Genomic DNA, 16,527 nt, shown 5'->3' on the forward strand with positions numbered 1-16,527 from the left:
TGTCCCAGGGGGTTAGCCCCATGGGTACAGACCTGACTCATTCGATGCCTCCCTCCCTTACAGAGAATTTTTGCAAAAGGGCCCTACCCCAGCAAAGCTCTGTCGCAAAAATGTCCACATCAGCAAGCTTCTCTCAGGGTTCTTATTATTATTATTATTAAGTGCCGACTGATTCCAACAGGGGGTGTGTTGAGCCCTGTGCAAGGCTTTACAAGCCCTGGCTGATGCTCAGACCTGGAGGCCAGTAATCCTTCCAAAACCCATTTCACTCCATTTCAGTGGCAGTCAGCAGACCCCACACACCATTGCCGACATTCAGATTTGTCTTTGAGTTTGCCATTCCTCAGTCTGCTCCCTGAAATGTATGTTTCAGCTGCTGGAAAGGGGTCCACAAAATGCATAATGAGGCAAGAAAGAAACAAACACACACACGCACACAGCACACCACACACACACACACACATGCGCACGTACACACACACACACCAGAATGAAAACACACCCAGTGCTCTATCATATTCCCCCACCCATGCATCTATCCAACAAAGGACAAGAATTTACCCATGAGCCAGCTCCTGAGGGAGTGGGCAAGGATGGAAGAGATTCTGGAAGTGTATAGGAAGGGACCTTCACAACCCTGGAAAAAGCAGAGTGAATGGAAGCGGATGGGGAACCAGCCAAGCACTGCTCATCTCATCGTGGTTGTGTCCTCAACTTCCCTGGCTTCCATTTAAGCAAATGGGACAAAAGGTGTGTAATCTGCTCCACTCGGCTTAGGTTCCCAGCTGGGAGCAATCCCAAGGTGACAGTGTGTTTGGTGAACAATAAACGGTTGGGATGGGAGATGTGTCATTACATCAGAGAAACCAAGGCCAGCCCTCAGCAGCTGGCTCACAGCTGCCACAAACGGCGGGCACCCCCACAGTAGCTTTGGCGGTGTTATTCTTGTTTCCCTGACGTATATAAAAAGAGTTTTTCTTTATTGTTTGTATGTTTCTCTTCCTCAGAAACTCCTTCTCTTAAAAAAAAAAAAAAAAAAAGAAAAGAAAAGAAAAAAGAAAAATCAGTACGTTGGCAGCCAGCTGTAGTGACCTATGTAATCCTAGGATTTGGGAGGCAGAGACAAGAGAATCAGGAGTTTAAGGCTATCCTCAGTTAAATGAGTTTGAGGCCATCTGGCTAGGTGAGACCCTGTCTCAGACAAACAAAGGAAAAAATAAACAACAAACAGGATTGGGCTGGGACTCCTGTAAGGCTTTATCTTGGGTCCCATCCCCAGAACTTCAACCAATGATTCAATCAATAACTTTTTTTTTCTCTCAGTGCAGGGTCTCGCTAAGTAGCCCTAGCCTCTTTTGAGACTTGCTGCATAGACTAGACTGATCTTGAACTCACAGAGATCCACCTACTTCTGCCTCCCAAATGCTAGCATTAAAGGAGTGTGCCACCACCGTGCCCACCTTTGTTTTGTTTTGGTTTTTTGTTTTTTGTTTTCAAGACAGGGATTCTCTGTGTAGCCTTGGCTGTCCTGGACTCACTTTGTAGTCCAGGCTGGCCTCGAACTCACAGAGATCTGCCTGCACTTGCCTCCCAAGTGCTGGGATTAAAGGCGTGCGGCACCACACCCGGCTGTAGCAAGAGTTTTTAACTGAGCCATCTCTTCAGTGTCTTACTGCTTTATTTTAAATTACATGTAAGCCTGTGTGTCTGTGTGGGGTACATGTACATGAGAGCAGATACCTACAGAAGCCCAAAGAGGCCCTGGAGAAATGGCTCGGTTGCTGTTGAGAGGAGAGACTGCTCCTGCAGAAGGACACAGGTTTGGTTCCCAGCATCCACATGGCAGCTCGCAACCACCTGTAACTCCTGTTCTAGAGGATCCAACGCCTTCTTCTGGCCGCCCCAGGCCCTAGGCAAGCATGTGATACATAGACATACATGTAGACAAAACAACCATACACATACAATAAAAACAAATAAAATATGTGTGTGTGTGTGTGTGTGTGTGTGTGTGTGTGTGTGTGTATATATATATATATATATATATATATATATATTTTTTTTTTTTTTTTGTTTTTGTTTTTGTTTTTGGTTTTGGTTTTGGTTTTGGTTTTGGTTTTTCGAGACAGAGTCTCTTTGTGTAGCCTTGGCTGTCCTGGACTCTCTGTAGACCAGGCTGGCCTCGAACTCACAGCGATCCTCCTGCCTCTGCCTCCCGAGTGCTGGGATTAAAGGCGGGAGCTGCCACCACCCGGCTTATATTTTTTTAAAAATCAGAAAAGGGAGGCTGGAGAGATAGCTCAGAGGTTAAGAGCACTGTATGTTCTTCCAAAGGTCCTGAGTTCAGTTCCCAGCAACCATATTGTGGCCACAACCATCTACAATGAGATCTGGTGCCCCCTTCAGGAGGGCAGGAGTACATGCAGGCAAAATACTATATGTGTAATAAATAAATAAATCTTTAAAAAAAAAAAAAAAATCAGAAAAGAAAAGGGCCCGGAGTTTCCTGGAGCTGGAGTTACAGGGGGTCGTGAGCCACCCAGCGTGAATGCTGGGAACTGACTGTGGGACCTCACTCTCACGGTTTATTTACCATGAAGCAGGTTCTGGAGAGTGGCAGAGGGCTCCCAGGCCATCTCTCCAGCCCGAGTCTCGGTGTCTTTAACCTCTTCTCTCCAATTCACCCTGCAGGCACAGCACCGCTGGTTAATCTTCCTCAAGCGTTGCCTTAGTTGTCAGTTCCTCTCGGAGGAGGGGTCGAGACGCTTTGCTGCTGGGTTTTGCCTGGCACCTAGCCTTAAATACATAGTAGTGACTGATAGTACAGTCTTCTGTTTTTACATTAACCTTTTTTTTTTTTTGGTTTTTCGAGACAGGGTTTCTCTGTGTAGCCTTGGCCATCCTGGGCTCACTTTGTAGACCAGGCTGGCCTCGAACTCACAGCGATCCGCCTGCCTCTGCCTCCCGAGTGCTGGGATTAAAGGCGTGCGCCACCACGCCCGGCTCTACATTAACCTTTTGCTAGTCCAGTTCGCCTGATAGATCTAGTCCAAAGACAAGCCACAGGCATCATCTCCTGTGGCATCGTTGTCATCTGTCACTGCTTCTGTCTACGGATATGTCTTTTCTCTCTCCTTAGACCAGGATCTCTTTGATGCCTATCTGGTGGGAACACAGACATAGTTAAAAGGAGCTGAGGATGGTGGTACAGACCTATAATATCAACCCTTGGGAATCAAGGAAGGCGTATTTTTCAAATATTTTTATGTGTGTGTGCATGCACGCACACGTGTGCATGTATGTGTCCACAGAGACCAGAAGGTGTCAGATCTCCTGGAGCTGAAGCTCAGGTGTTTATCAGACACCTGGTGCGGTTGCTTAGAACTAAACACAGGCCGGGTGTGGTCGCGGATGCCTTTAATCCCAGCAATTGGGAGGCAGAGACAGGTGGATCTCGGTGAGTTCGAGGCCAGCCTAGTCCACAAAGTGAGTCCAGGGCAGCCAAGGCTACACAGAGAAACCCTGTCTGGGGAGGAAAAAAAAAAAAAAAAAAAAGAACTAAATACAGGTCCTCTGCAAGAACATCGAACACAGCCACAGCGGAGCAGTGGTGGCGCATGCCTGTAACCCCAGCACTCCGGAGGCAGAGGCAGGTGGATTGCTGTGAGTTCAAAGCCAGCCTGGTCCACAAAGTGAGTCCAGGGCAGCCAAGGCTACACATAGAAACCCTGTCTAAAAACAAAACAAAACAAAACAAGAGTAAGGCAAATTGGCCTCAAAAATATGCTCTACCACAACTCAAATCTCCAGTTCCAACAAACAATATTCCTAAGTAATTCAGCTTTGGGATTGTAGCTCAGTAGGATACTGCCCTGGCATACATAAAACTCAGCTCAGCCCCAGCACCACAGAAACCAGATGTGTTGATGATGCACACCTGCTATGCCAGCACTCCAGATGTGGAGGACAGGAGGACCAGGAGTCAAAGGCTATTCTCAGCTACACAGCAAGTTTGAGGCCAATCTGAGCTACATGAGGACTGGCCTCAAACAACAACATAAAATTAAGCTTTATTAAGCCGGGCGTGGTGGCGCACGCCTTTAATCCCAGCACTCGGGAGGCAGAGGCAGGCGGATCGCTGTGAGTTCGAGGCCAGCCTGGTCTACAAAGCAAGTCCAGGATGGCCAAGGCTACACAGAGAAACCCTGTCTCGAAAAACAAAAAAAAAAAAAAAAAAAAAATTAAGCTTTATTATTTCTCAGTGGTATAGAGCTACTCTTGAAAATGTTCCCCAGGTTGAGGTTAGATTTAATCTTTTGTGATAAATAAATAAGTGAATTATTTATATTTATGCCATTAATATGTAGCATAAATTTCCTCTATTAAAAAGAAGCAGGGTGCCAGGCATGGTGGCGCACGCCTTTAATTCCAGCTCTTAGGAGGCAGAGGCAGGCAGATCTCTGTGACTTTGAGGCCAGCCTGGTCTACAAAGCAAGTTCAAGATGGCCAGGGCTACAAAGAGATCCTTGTCTAAAAAAAAAAAAAAAAAAAAGTCAGGGAAGAGAAGCAAGTGGGTAAATGTGCTTGCCACCAAGCTCACAATCTGAGTTTGATCCTAGGACCCTCAGGGTGGAAAGAGAACTGATTCCCTCAAATTGTTCCCCGATCTCACATGTACACTCAAAACTTATGCATACACACACACACACACACATATGCACGTGCGTATAAAAATGTTTAAGGAATTGGGTTTAAGAGATACCTAGGAGGGGCTGGAGAGGTGGCTCAGAGGTTGAGAGCACTGGCTGCTCTTCTACAGGTCCTGAGTTTAATTCCCAGCAACCACATGGTTGCTCACAACCATCTATAGTGAGATTTGGTGCTCTCTTCTGGCATGCAGGTGTACAGGTAGACAGAACACTGTGCACATAATAAGTAAATCTTTAAAAAATTAAACAACAACAAGAAGAAGTGATAGCTAGGAGGTGTACCAGGCAGGAGGTGGGGTCCCAGAGATGAACCAACATGGCCTTCGCTGTATAGTCAGTTCCGGGAGCTACAGCTCCACCTGAATGTGTCCCAGCAACTACAATGTGATGGAAAAGCCTCCTTACAAGAAAGCATATATAAGACTAGGCCTGGTGGTACATGCCTGTCATGTCATCACATGGGATGTGCAGGCAAGAGGCTCAGGAGTTCAAAGTCATACTCAGCTACACAGACAGTTCCAAGCCGCCAGGGATACACAATGAGACCGTGTCTCAGAATAACAATAGGGCTGGTGAGACATTTCAGCAGTTAGGAGCACCGTCTGTTCTTCTAGAGGACCCAGGTTCAATTCCAAGCATCCACACAGTGGCTTACAGTTGTCTACAACTCCGCCCAGCATTTGGGAGGCAGAGGCAGTGGATCTCTGTGAGTTCGAGGCCAGCCTGGTCTACAAAGGGAATCCAGCACAGCCAAGGCTACACAGAAAAACCCTGTCTCGAAAAACCAAAAAAAGAAAGAAAGAAAGAAAGAAAGAAAGAAAGAAAGAAAGAAAGAAAGAAAGAAAGAAACAATTGTCTACAATTCCGTAAGAGATCCATCACCTCCCCTGGCCTTCTCAGGCACCCAGGACATACTGGTGCACAGACATACATGCAGGCAAAATACACATACACATAATTTTTAAAAATCAAAATAATAGTAACAGTAACTAAGGATGTTACAAGGATGCAATATGTTCTTTTTTTTATCATTTGTTTATTTATTATGTATACAGTACCTGCCTGCATGTACACCTACCCACCAGAAGGGGGCACCAGATCACATTACAGATGGTTGTGAGCCACCATGTGGATTGCTGGGAATTGAACTCAGCACCTCTGGAAGAGCAGACAGTGCTCTTAACCTCTGAGCCATCTCTCCAGCCCGAAGTGCTTTCTTATCTTTGAGGAACCGTTGATACGCTCTTGTGGCAAGCAACTCGCACGGTTTCAAGTGTGCTTCTCTCACTTGAACTAGTCAAGAACAGGCATCCAGACAGTTCGTGATAGGTTTATGCTATACGTGAGCTGAGCCGCACCCCTCGCCCCCCTTTTCTGTATGTTTGGAACCAAACCCAAACGTGGAAAACAAGCTGTTCTCTGCAAACACAGAAGCGTTGAGCAGCTGTGCTCTTTTCAGCAACTGGTGTCTTCCCTGGAATTTGGCCCTTTTCCCAGGAAACAGTGTTTCCATTTCACAATGTAACAACAGGAAGAGTGTGAACTCTGCCTGGGCTATAGATCCCTGCGCGCCGCCTCCAATTTCCACATCTCCATTGTGCTCTGCTCGGGAGAGTCCAGCTGCGCGTTGGCGGAGTGACTCATGTTTCCCTGAAGACACACATTCCTGAGTCCCAGGGGCTCTGACTAGCGAGGAAGGGCAATCAGCTCAGACTCTGGGCCTGGATTCCCTGTGTGACTCCCAAAATATAATGGTTTGTTTCCCCTTGGGCTGAATTTGAAAGAGGCCACTGAGCTATGCAGATACTCATGCACCAAACCTTGTAGCGCTTATAAGTGACTGAGAGTGTCCATTTGACAACAGAAAGGTACCCGACAGAACCAGGACCTTTACCCTTGGAATGCCTAATAGTTTCTTTCTGTCTTTCTTTTTTATTTTAGATTTATTTATTTATTACACAGTGTTCTGCCTGCATGTGTGTCTGCAGGCCAGAAGAGGGCATCGGATCACATTATAGATGGTTATGAGCCACCATGTGGTGGCTGGGAATTGAACTCAGGACCTCTGGAAGAGCAGATGGTGCTCTTAACCGCTGAGCTATCTCTCCAGCCCCGCCTAATACAGAAAAAGTAAAAGGAGCAGGGTTTGTTGGTTGGTTTGGTTTGGTTTTGCTTTGGTTTGGGTTTTCCAGACAGGATCTCTCTGTGTAGCCCTGGCTGTCCTGGAACTCACTATGTAGACCAGGCTGGCCTCGAACTCAAACTCAGGCTGCCTCTGCCTCCCCAGTGTAGGGATTAAAGGTGTGTGCCACCACCACTTGGCAAAAGTTTCAAGTTAGATATGGCAACTCATTGTGGGTTCCTTTCTCCGGGAGGCTGGGCTGAGAATCTGGTCTCAGAGATTTCTTCAGCCTGGGCGCTGGATGGGGAGTTTTCCTCAGCCTTCATGTAGCTGGCTGAGGAAGGCTCTGTCCCAAGAACCGAGAACCGGTTATGCAGAAGGCCTCTTCAGCAGGGAGGGAGCTTTCCGGTCAGATCCCTAACTTGAAGGAGGCACAGGATGGCCAAGCACTTGGTCTGGATTGAGACGCTGGGAGTCCAGTGTCACTTTCAGCTGGGGGTGGAGGGGGACCTCGAATTTATAAAAAGGCCAGATAACAGAATGCACTTGGTTAAAATAAAGACAGTGGAGAGTCGAAGAACTAGATTTTAATTCACTAAGCTTAATGATAAAAGAAAGACAAAGACAGGGAGCTACAGAGGGAGAAATGGGAGAGCCCGACTTCCCACCCCAGATCTCTGGGTTTCTTAACCAAGAATATCTGAATTGCAGGACACCTCCCAGGCCTTGTCTCTAGGGCAGCTTTGATATGTGTTTCTTCAAAGAGCCAGCTTTTGACTCCTTTCTGCCTAAAGTCTGTGCGGTTTGCTTTGAAAGCGTCTCTGCAAGGAACTAGCCTTTGACACATTTTAGGTTCTTGTGGACTGTTGCCAGCAGGGGGAACGCCCGCCTACTTCTGAGCACGAAGAAGCTTACTTAGTGAGGATGTCTCCTCCACCTATAGACAAAGGCCCACAACTCATGTTTGTGGTGCCAGCTCTCAGGAGGCTGAGGCAGGAGGCACTACAAGCCTGTTGCCAGCCTGGGTTGCATGGTGAGTTCCAGGCTGGCCACAGACACATACACAGACACACAGAGGGAGGGAGAGAGAGAGAGAGAGGGAGAGAGAGAGGGAGGGGGGAACAACAAAGAAAAAGTGGATGTTTCAAATAGGTGGATGTCATTCAGCATAAACAAATATATAATAGATCAGTCAGTGTTTAAGATCTCCAGAATAGCCAGACATGGTGGTACGTGCCTTTAATGCCAGCACTTGGGACGCAGAGGCAGGCAGATCACTGTGAGTTCGAGGCCAGCCTGGTTTACTAAGTGAGTCCAGGACAGCCAAGGCTAACACAGAGAGACCCTGTCTTGAAACACACCCCCCCAAAAAAAAAGATCTCCCAAGTAAAAGAAAGAGACTATCTTAAACAAAAGTCTGTTTTGGAGACAAGTCTCATGTAGCTCAGGCTAGCCTCAAATTCAGTATGACCTTGGGGATGACCTTGAGCTATTTATTTATTTATTATTTTTCTGTTTTTCATGCACACCAGAAGAGGAAATCAGATCCCATTACAGATGGTTGTGAGCCACCATGTGGTTGCTGGGAATTGAACTCAGGACCTCTGGAAGAACAGCCGGTGCTCTTCACCGCTGAACCATCTCTCCAGCCCCCAACCTTGAGCTCTTGATCCTCCCCCTAAGTGCTGAGATCATAGGTGGTTCCACCATATCTAGGCTAAAAGTTTTCATTTTAAAAATGTTTACATTTCTAGGAAAACCGTTTTTGAGTCAGGATCTTGCTTTGTAGCCCTGGCTGGCCTAGAACTAGCTGTTTAGACCAGACTGGCCTCAAACTCACAGAGATCCACCCGCCTCAGCTTTCTCAATGCTGGAAGCTCAGGTTTATAATCAACCCCCAGACTTATGGATGCTAAGTAAGTGCTCCAGAACCAGAGCTGTACGGGTACCTGTCTCTTTAAAGGGCTCCCTTCGACTGGGGAAAGGACTTCTCATTCTGCCCTTGACTTTGATAATTTAGACCTTTTGAAGGCTACAGGACACTTATTCTGAAAGTGTTGTCCATGTTTCCACGAGATTAGGCATAGGGGATTATCATAGCAGGGATGGCATAAAGAGGCAAGCTGTGTTCCTTTGCATCTTATCAGGTAGACAAAAAAAAAAATGTGATTTGTCCATTACTACAGCAGTTAACCTTGGTCACTTAAGGGTCAAGGATGCCATCTGCTAGGCAGATTTCCAGCAGGAAATGCGTCTTTTTATTTTATTTATTAATTTTTTTAAAAAAAAATAGGTTTTCTCTGTGTAGCCTTGGCTGCCCTGGACTTGGCTGGCCTTGAACTCACTCACTTTGTAGCCCAGGCTGCCCCGCGCCCGCGCTCCCGAGTGCTGGGATTAAAGGCATGGACCACCGTGCCGGGCTAGACTTGAACTCTTCATCCTCTTTACCGATTACAGGCCTGCATCATGACCACCAGCACCGTCAATCTGATGCTCAAATTGTCACAGATTTGGAAGTGGGAGGTCCTCCAAGCTGCTCTATGTACTCTTCTGCCATTGGGCATATCATTCCTTGAACCCTCTCATATCGCTTAGTAACAAGATACCCTGGTGTGAACTCTACCAGCCGCTCCCTGACAGCGGTGTTTTGACAGCCCAGCTTCTCAGACCCTCAGAGTGAGCAGCTTATCGGTGGGCTGCAGCAGTACTGTAGGCTGAGGTGATGACTAAAGCTCAGGTCTACGGAAGGAAGAAAGAGGACCGGAGGGAGGACAGGAGAGGGAGAGTTGGGAGTCCAATTCCCGCCTTACAAAACAAAACAAAACTCTACCGAACAATTGCAAATGGTTAGGTTTTGCTTGCTTGCTTTTGGGACAGAATCTGGTCTTAAATTCTCTTGTGAAGTCTGGGACGGCTTTAAATTCCTGAGTCTCTTGCCTTTTCTTCCTCAGCACAGGGGTTACAGGTGTGCACCACCCCATCGTGTTAAGGCTCTGCAGGGGATCCGTTGGTGCAGGCTAGGCCAGCACCCCACTAAATAAGATGTACCTTCAGTCCTACGTGTCATAAGCACATGGTTTAAAATATCTTACCCGGAGAACGCTGTACTCAGGGGTCACCAGGCAATCAAGGGAGTCAAGGGGGACTGAGTCCCACTGGCTCCTCTTCTGCTTCCGGGAGAGTGGGAACCGCAGCCTCATGGTAACCAAAGTCCCTACTCAAAAGCAGAGCCAGGACTCGCCTTAGGGGCGAGCGAGAGTGTCCCGCTGCGACCCTGCTGGAGGGACTGGCTAGCTTCCAGGTCAGTTCTAAATTATCCCACCAGGGGGCGCTCTGGTGCAACAATGAGTGTGTCTGTCACAGCTTGGGGCAAAGGCGACGCCGCACTACGGGGGTCTCCTCTCTGCGCCCCTTCTCCTGACCCCTCCAATTGGAGCCAAACACTGAGTAAAGTTCTGGGGCGCAGCTGTATCTTAGGGGCGATTGAAAGAGAAACCATCACCTGTTTTGTGGGGTATTTTTTCAGAAAAGCAGGTTGCTCGCAGCGCCTTGTCTGCAAGTTTGGAGGCTTGACGATCCTATGGTCATAGTCTGATGCAAAAGTATGCTGATAGCGTGCTTGGAGTCCTAACAGCGGACAGCTACTCCTAGACCATGGACGTAAGAACTGTCTTCCTCGATCCCGGAAGGAAGGTCTTTCCCACCCAATCCTACTTTTGGAGGGATGCACGTGGGACGTTGAGGAAGGGGACGCTCTCCTAGGCAGCCAGATCAGTCCAGAGGACCCTGGGATGTGTGACCTATATGGCAGCCAGATCACCCGCGTGTTTTTATCACCTCTTCTTTTAAAAATATCGTAATATGGGGGGGGCTGGAGAGATGGCTCAATGGTTAAGAGCAGTGTCTGCTCTTCCAGAGGACCAGAGTTCAAGTCCCAGCAACCACATGGTGGCTCACAACCATCTGTAAAGTTATCTGATGCCCTCAGGCAGAACACTGTATACATAATAATAAATAAATAAATCTTTTAAAAAAAAATATCGTAATATGACTAGGATCCCCAAGAAACCTTCAGCATGTCCTTTACTGTCCTAGTAAAGGTAGCCCTGCTCCTTGCCGTTGTAAAACAAATATGTATCACACACCGGAAACAAGCTGCGTCTTGGCTCTGTGCGCTGCACAATCTTCCCCCACTTTGTAAACTGTCTTTGTTGTTGTTGTTTGTTTGTTTGTTTTTCGAGACAGGGTTTCTCTGTGTAGCGTTGGCCATCCTGGATTCACTGGCCTCGAACTCACAGAGATCCACCGGCCTCTGCTTCCTGAGTGCAGAGATTAGAGGTGTGCACTACCCCTCTGAGTGCTGGGAATCCATTTTGGTTTTTGAGATAAGAGTTTTTTTGTGTGGCCTTGACTGTCCTGAAACTCACTCTGTAGACCAGGCTGGCCTTGAACTCACAGAGATTTACTTGCCAGATCCACAATGCTGGGATTAAATGTATATGTCACCACTGCCAGGGAAATTTTTCTTTTCTTTCTTTTTCTTTTCTTTTGTTGCTGTTGTTTTCCTTGGTTTTTTGTTTGTTTGGTTGGTTGGTTTTTGGCTTTTCGAGATAGGGTTTCTCTGTGTAGCCTTGGCTGTCCAGGACTCGCTTTGTAGACCAGGCTGGCCTCGAACTTCCAGAGACCTGCCTGCCTCTGCCTCCTGAGTGCTGGGATTAAAGGCCTGTGCCACCACCACCCGGCTGTTGTTGTTTTTGAGACAGGGTTTTTCTATGTAGCCTTGGCTGTCCTGGACTCCTTTGTAGACCAGGCTGGCCTCAAACTCAGGAAGGTCTGCCTGCCTTTGCCTCCCAGAGTGCTGGGATTAAAGGCGTGCGCCACCACATCCAGCTGGAAGGTTTTTCTTAATTATTAGTGTGTGTGTTACCTTACTCCTGTGGAGGTCAGAGGACAACTTTGTGGAGTTAGTACTCTCCTTCCATCTTTATTGTATTCCGGGAATTGAACTCAGGTCCCTGGGCTTACTCAGCCAGCACCTTTGCCTGCTGAGCTATCTCACCGGTCTCATGTATGAGGCTAAGTGGTCCAGGCTTGAACTCCACCTCTCTGAGTGCTAGGATTATAGGCGTGGACCAGCATACCTGGCATTAATAATACATTTTTAAAAAGACTTATTTACTTATTATGTATACAACATTCTGCCTGCACACCGAAAGAGGGCACCAGATCTCATCACAGATGGCTGTGAGCCACCATGTGGTTGCTTGGAATCAAACTCATGACCTTTGGAAGAGTAGTCAGTGCTCTTAACCTCTGAGGCATCTCTCCAGGCCAGAAAAAAGAGGGCTTGGACCTGAAAGGCTCCACTGACAAGTTAGCAGCAGGCACCAAGAGCTACTCAGCTATCCACTCTTTTTTGGTTTTGTTTTTGTTGTTGTTGTTGTTGTTTTGAGACAGGGTTTCTCTGTGTAGCCTTGGCTGTCCTAAACTCCCTTTGTAAACCAGGCTGGCCTCAAACTCACAGCAATCTGCCTGCCTCTGCTCCAAGTGCTGGGATTACAGGCGTGCGCTATCACGCCCGGCTAGCACACGAATTTTTAGGCTTTATTCTTTTCTAATTTATTCATTTAAAAGCCTAAATCTCTCCCCCCAACACACACACCCACCGTCCAGGCTGGCCCTAAATTCTGGATCCTCCTGTCTGAGACACCCAAGTACTGGTACCATTCCTCCTACCCTTGCAAACATTTTATTATAAAATAGATGAGAGCTTACAGAAAAGTTACAAGAAAACAAAATGTGCTTTTTCACCCCCAAAAAGCAGGTGTCTCATGTAGCTGTTACCATAACTGCTTTATCATTCTCTGTCCCCCAATCTCTATGTCACCCACCTTTTACATCAGTGTGCACACACCACAAAAGACTTGTGGATACAAGATAGCATCATGTTCTTTACCCCAAATACTACAGCGCTATTTCCTAACGACAAGATCTCAGCCTCTTACGTGACCACAGTACAGCCGTTAAAATGAGGAAACTCAGCACAGATATGACACTATCTGATCCATGACAGCATCCCATCGACAGTCCAGTAACAACGGCTGTAAGTCTTTTTCTGGTAGAGATCCAGTTCAGAATCACATATTGCATTAAACTGTCAAGTCTTGTTAATTTCTTTTTCTTTTCGGTTTGTTTGTTTTGTTTTGTTTTTGAGACAGGGTTTCTCTGTGTAGCCTTGGCTGTCCTAGACTCACTTTGTAGACCAGGCTGGCCTCCAACTCACAGCGATCTGCCTGCCTCTGCCTCCCAAGTTGCTGGGATTAAAGGAGTGCACCAGCATGCCTGGCATAATTTCATTTTAAGATTTATTTTATTTTGTGTAGATGAATGGTTTTGCTTGCATTTTTGTTAGTATACCATGTACACACCAGTTCCCAAGGAAGTCAGAAGAGGGCATTGGCCCCCCTAAAACTGGACTTATGGGTGGTTGTGAGCCCCTTTGTGGGTGCTGCGAACTGAACCCAGTCCTCTGCAAGAGCAATGAGTACTCTTAACCACTGGGCTATCTCTCCAGCCTCTTGTTTGTTCATTTTAGAGCATCCTTTGATTATAAAAGGCCCCCAGACTGCTAGGATTTACAAATTGCCACACACTGACCATTCAGACACCGGACTCAGACTGATGGAAGTTTATTTGAACGCTGAACAAGAACTAACTGGTCAGGGTCACTGTCTAAATTTGGGAATTAGACTGTGACATCATCGGTCTGCCTCTAAGGCAGGCTTTTTATATAATAAACTGTAACAACCAGATGAGCAGGTGGGAAGCAAAGGAGAGGGCAGCATTGCATCATTTCGATTAGCTAAACATAAGAAGAATTGATTTTTTTCTGAGCACCATGTATCCAGGTGGCTAGAAAAACCATTTTAAGATGATTGGCTGGGATTTAGGGTAGAGGAGCTCTTGGGGGCTTTCCAGCTCTCTGGGAGTAAGGAACATAGCAGGACGTAGTGGCCTTAACTCTAACAGAGCATCATTTATCTTTAAGCCAGGCAGAACATGCTAATAAAGACTTTCTATTGGCTTACACTGGTGTCAAAGGTGTGTGCCACCATGCCTGGCTCACAGTAAGCATTTTAATCTATTGAGCCATCCCAGAATAGTTCTCTTGTAGAACGCATGCTAATTTTAGTTGATTTACTATATCTTGTAATGAGATTTAGATTATGTAAGATCCCAGGCTAGGAATCAAGAGGGCCACTGAGACAAATTGCCCTTTTGGATAAGAAATTGGTCTTTTGGAAAGCTAGCATGGCAGCAGGGGCTCTGAGGAAAATTCAGACTCACTAGGCTAAGTGGGTACTCCTTTTTTCTTTTTAACTTTTATTTTACGTGCATTGGTGTTTTGTCTGTGTGAGTGTCAAACCTTGGAGTTGCTAGCTGCTGTGTAGATGCTGGAGTTTGGGTCCTGGTCCTCTGGAAGAGTAGTCAGTGTCCTGTGTTGCTGAGCCATCCCTCCAACCCCGTGGGTACTACTCCTCGTGGAGATGGGAGAGGTCTCGTGACATGTAGTGGATGAGTAGCCACAGTACGTGCAGTCGAGTTGTCTGTGATTTCCAGTCAGCAGAGAAGGCGGAAAGTCAATGCGTGGCCATCAGAGGTCATCGCCACTTGTAGCCCCTCATAGCTTAGGGTACTTGGTAAGCAAGTGGAGATTAGAGGATTACAGGCTCACAGCCAGCCACAGCAGGATGTCGGCCATTCCTGTACAGCAGCTGGGAGGGTAGAGAAGCAACAGGCTTGCGGTGCCTCTAGCCCAGACCTGACAGATTTATTCAAGGGTTTCTGTTTTCTCTAGAATATAATTTACATGTTACATACTTTAAAAAAATATTTATTTATTATTATGCACACAGTGCTGAAAAGGGCATCAGATCACATTATAGATGGTTGTGAGCCACCATGTGGTTGCTGGGAATTGAACTCATGACCTCTGGAAGAGCAGTCAGTGCTCTTAACCGCTGAGTCATCTCTCCAGCCCTATTACATACTTTTTAAAATACCATGTCAGGGACTCAAATGACACCAGGTAGTTCCCATTCTGCATACTAACTTTAAATCCAGGTATTTTGGTGCACTTTTAAACTCTATTTTCATTTTGGTTTCTTTTCTTTTTCTTTTTCTTTTCTTTTCTTTCTTTCTTTATTTTTGGTTTTTCAAGACAGGGTTTCTCTGTGTAGCCTTGGCTGTCCTGGACTCACTTTGTAGACCAGGCTGGCCTCGAACCCATAGAGATCCCCCTGCCTCTGCCTCCCAAGTGCTGGGATTAAAGGCGTGTGCCACCACGCCCAGCCTTCATTTTGGTTTCTTATATCTCCTTCTCCTTTCTCCACCCCAATCCCTTCCAACACCCCAACACCTGGTCGGACAGAAAGAAAGTTAGTAGGAACTCTTGGAGTGATGGCACACGCCTTTAATCCCAGTATTTAGGAGGCAGAGGCAGGTGGATCACTGTGAGTTCAAGGCCAGCCTGGTCTACAAAATGAGTATAGGACAGCCAAGGCTGTTACATAAAGAAACCCAGAAGCAGAAAGAGTTAAATGGTATATACTCACTTACACCGAGACACTAGCCCAAGGGGCATGTCCTATAAAAGTGTTCACATACCAGGAAAGTGGGTCAGAGGGGAGGACATCCTATTGGGACTCTAGGTGAGAGAAGCATGGGAAAATGGGGAAATAGAAGGATCCAGAGGATCCTAGAAACCTACAAGAAGAACATTATGACGTGCAGATCTGGGTCCAGGGGTCTTGCTCAAACTATGGCACCAGCCAAGGACAATACGTGCAGTAAACATCGAACCCCTACCCAGATCTAGCCGATGGACAGGACATTCTCCACTATTGAGTGGAGAGTGGGGACTGACTTTCACACGAACTCTGGTGCCCCATTTTTGACCACGTCCCCTTGATGGGGAGACCTGGTGGCACTCAGAGGAAGAATAGCAGGCTACCAAGAAGAGACTTGATACCCTATGAGCATATTCAGGGGGAGGAGGTCCCCCCCAGTCACAGTCATAGAGGAGGAGAGAAGAGGAAAAGTGGGAGGGAGGGAGGAGTGGGAGGATACAAGGGATGGGCTAACAATTGAGATGTAATATGAATAAATTAATAAAATATTAAAAAAAAAAAGAAAGCCTATCTCGAAACTAAAGAGAGAGAGAGAGAGAGAGAGAGAGAGAGAGAGGTTAGAGGGAGAAGGGGCAGCGTTTTCTTTAGCTACTTTACTTCCTGGTGTTTAGGGTTCCTTGGGGCAAATTCAATCCTATTTCAGGATATCTCCAGCTGCATCAACAGCAACCAGGAGCAGCAGGGGGAAGTAGCAGCATTCTCTGAGCCGCCAGTCTCTCTGTCTCTCTCTATCTCTGTCTCTGTCGTCCCGTCCCCCCCCATCCCCCCCCTCTCTCTCCTCTGGCATTTATCCCCTCTCCAGAGTCCTCAGAATTAAACTACAGCTGGCAAAGACCGCACCCTTCTCAGAGCCAGGAGGCAAACAGTCTGCTGCTGTGATCAATCCCATATCCCTCACCTGGGATTAAAACAAAACATGTTTACGTCACATAACCGAGTAACCAAAACTCCCATAACACAGATAGTATTTGCTTCCTCTCTCTACTATAACTCTATTTTTTAATTT

The sequence above is a fragment of the Acomys russatus genome, chromosome 16 (assembly GCF_903995435.1).
Source record: "Acomys russatus chromosome 16, mAcoRus1.1, whole genome shotgun sequence".
NCBI classification, from domain to species: Eukaryota; Metazoa; Chordata; class Mammalia; order Rodentia; family Muridae; genus Acomys; species Acomys russatus.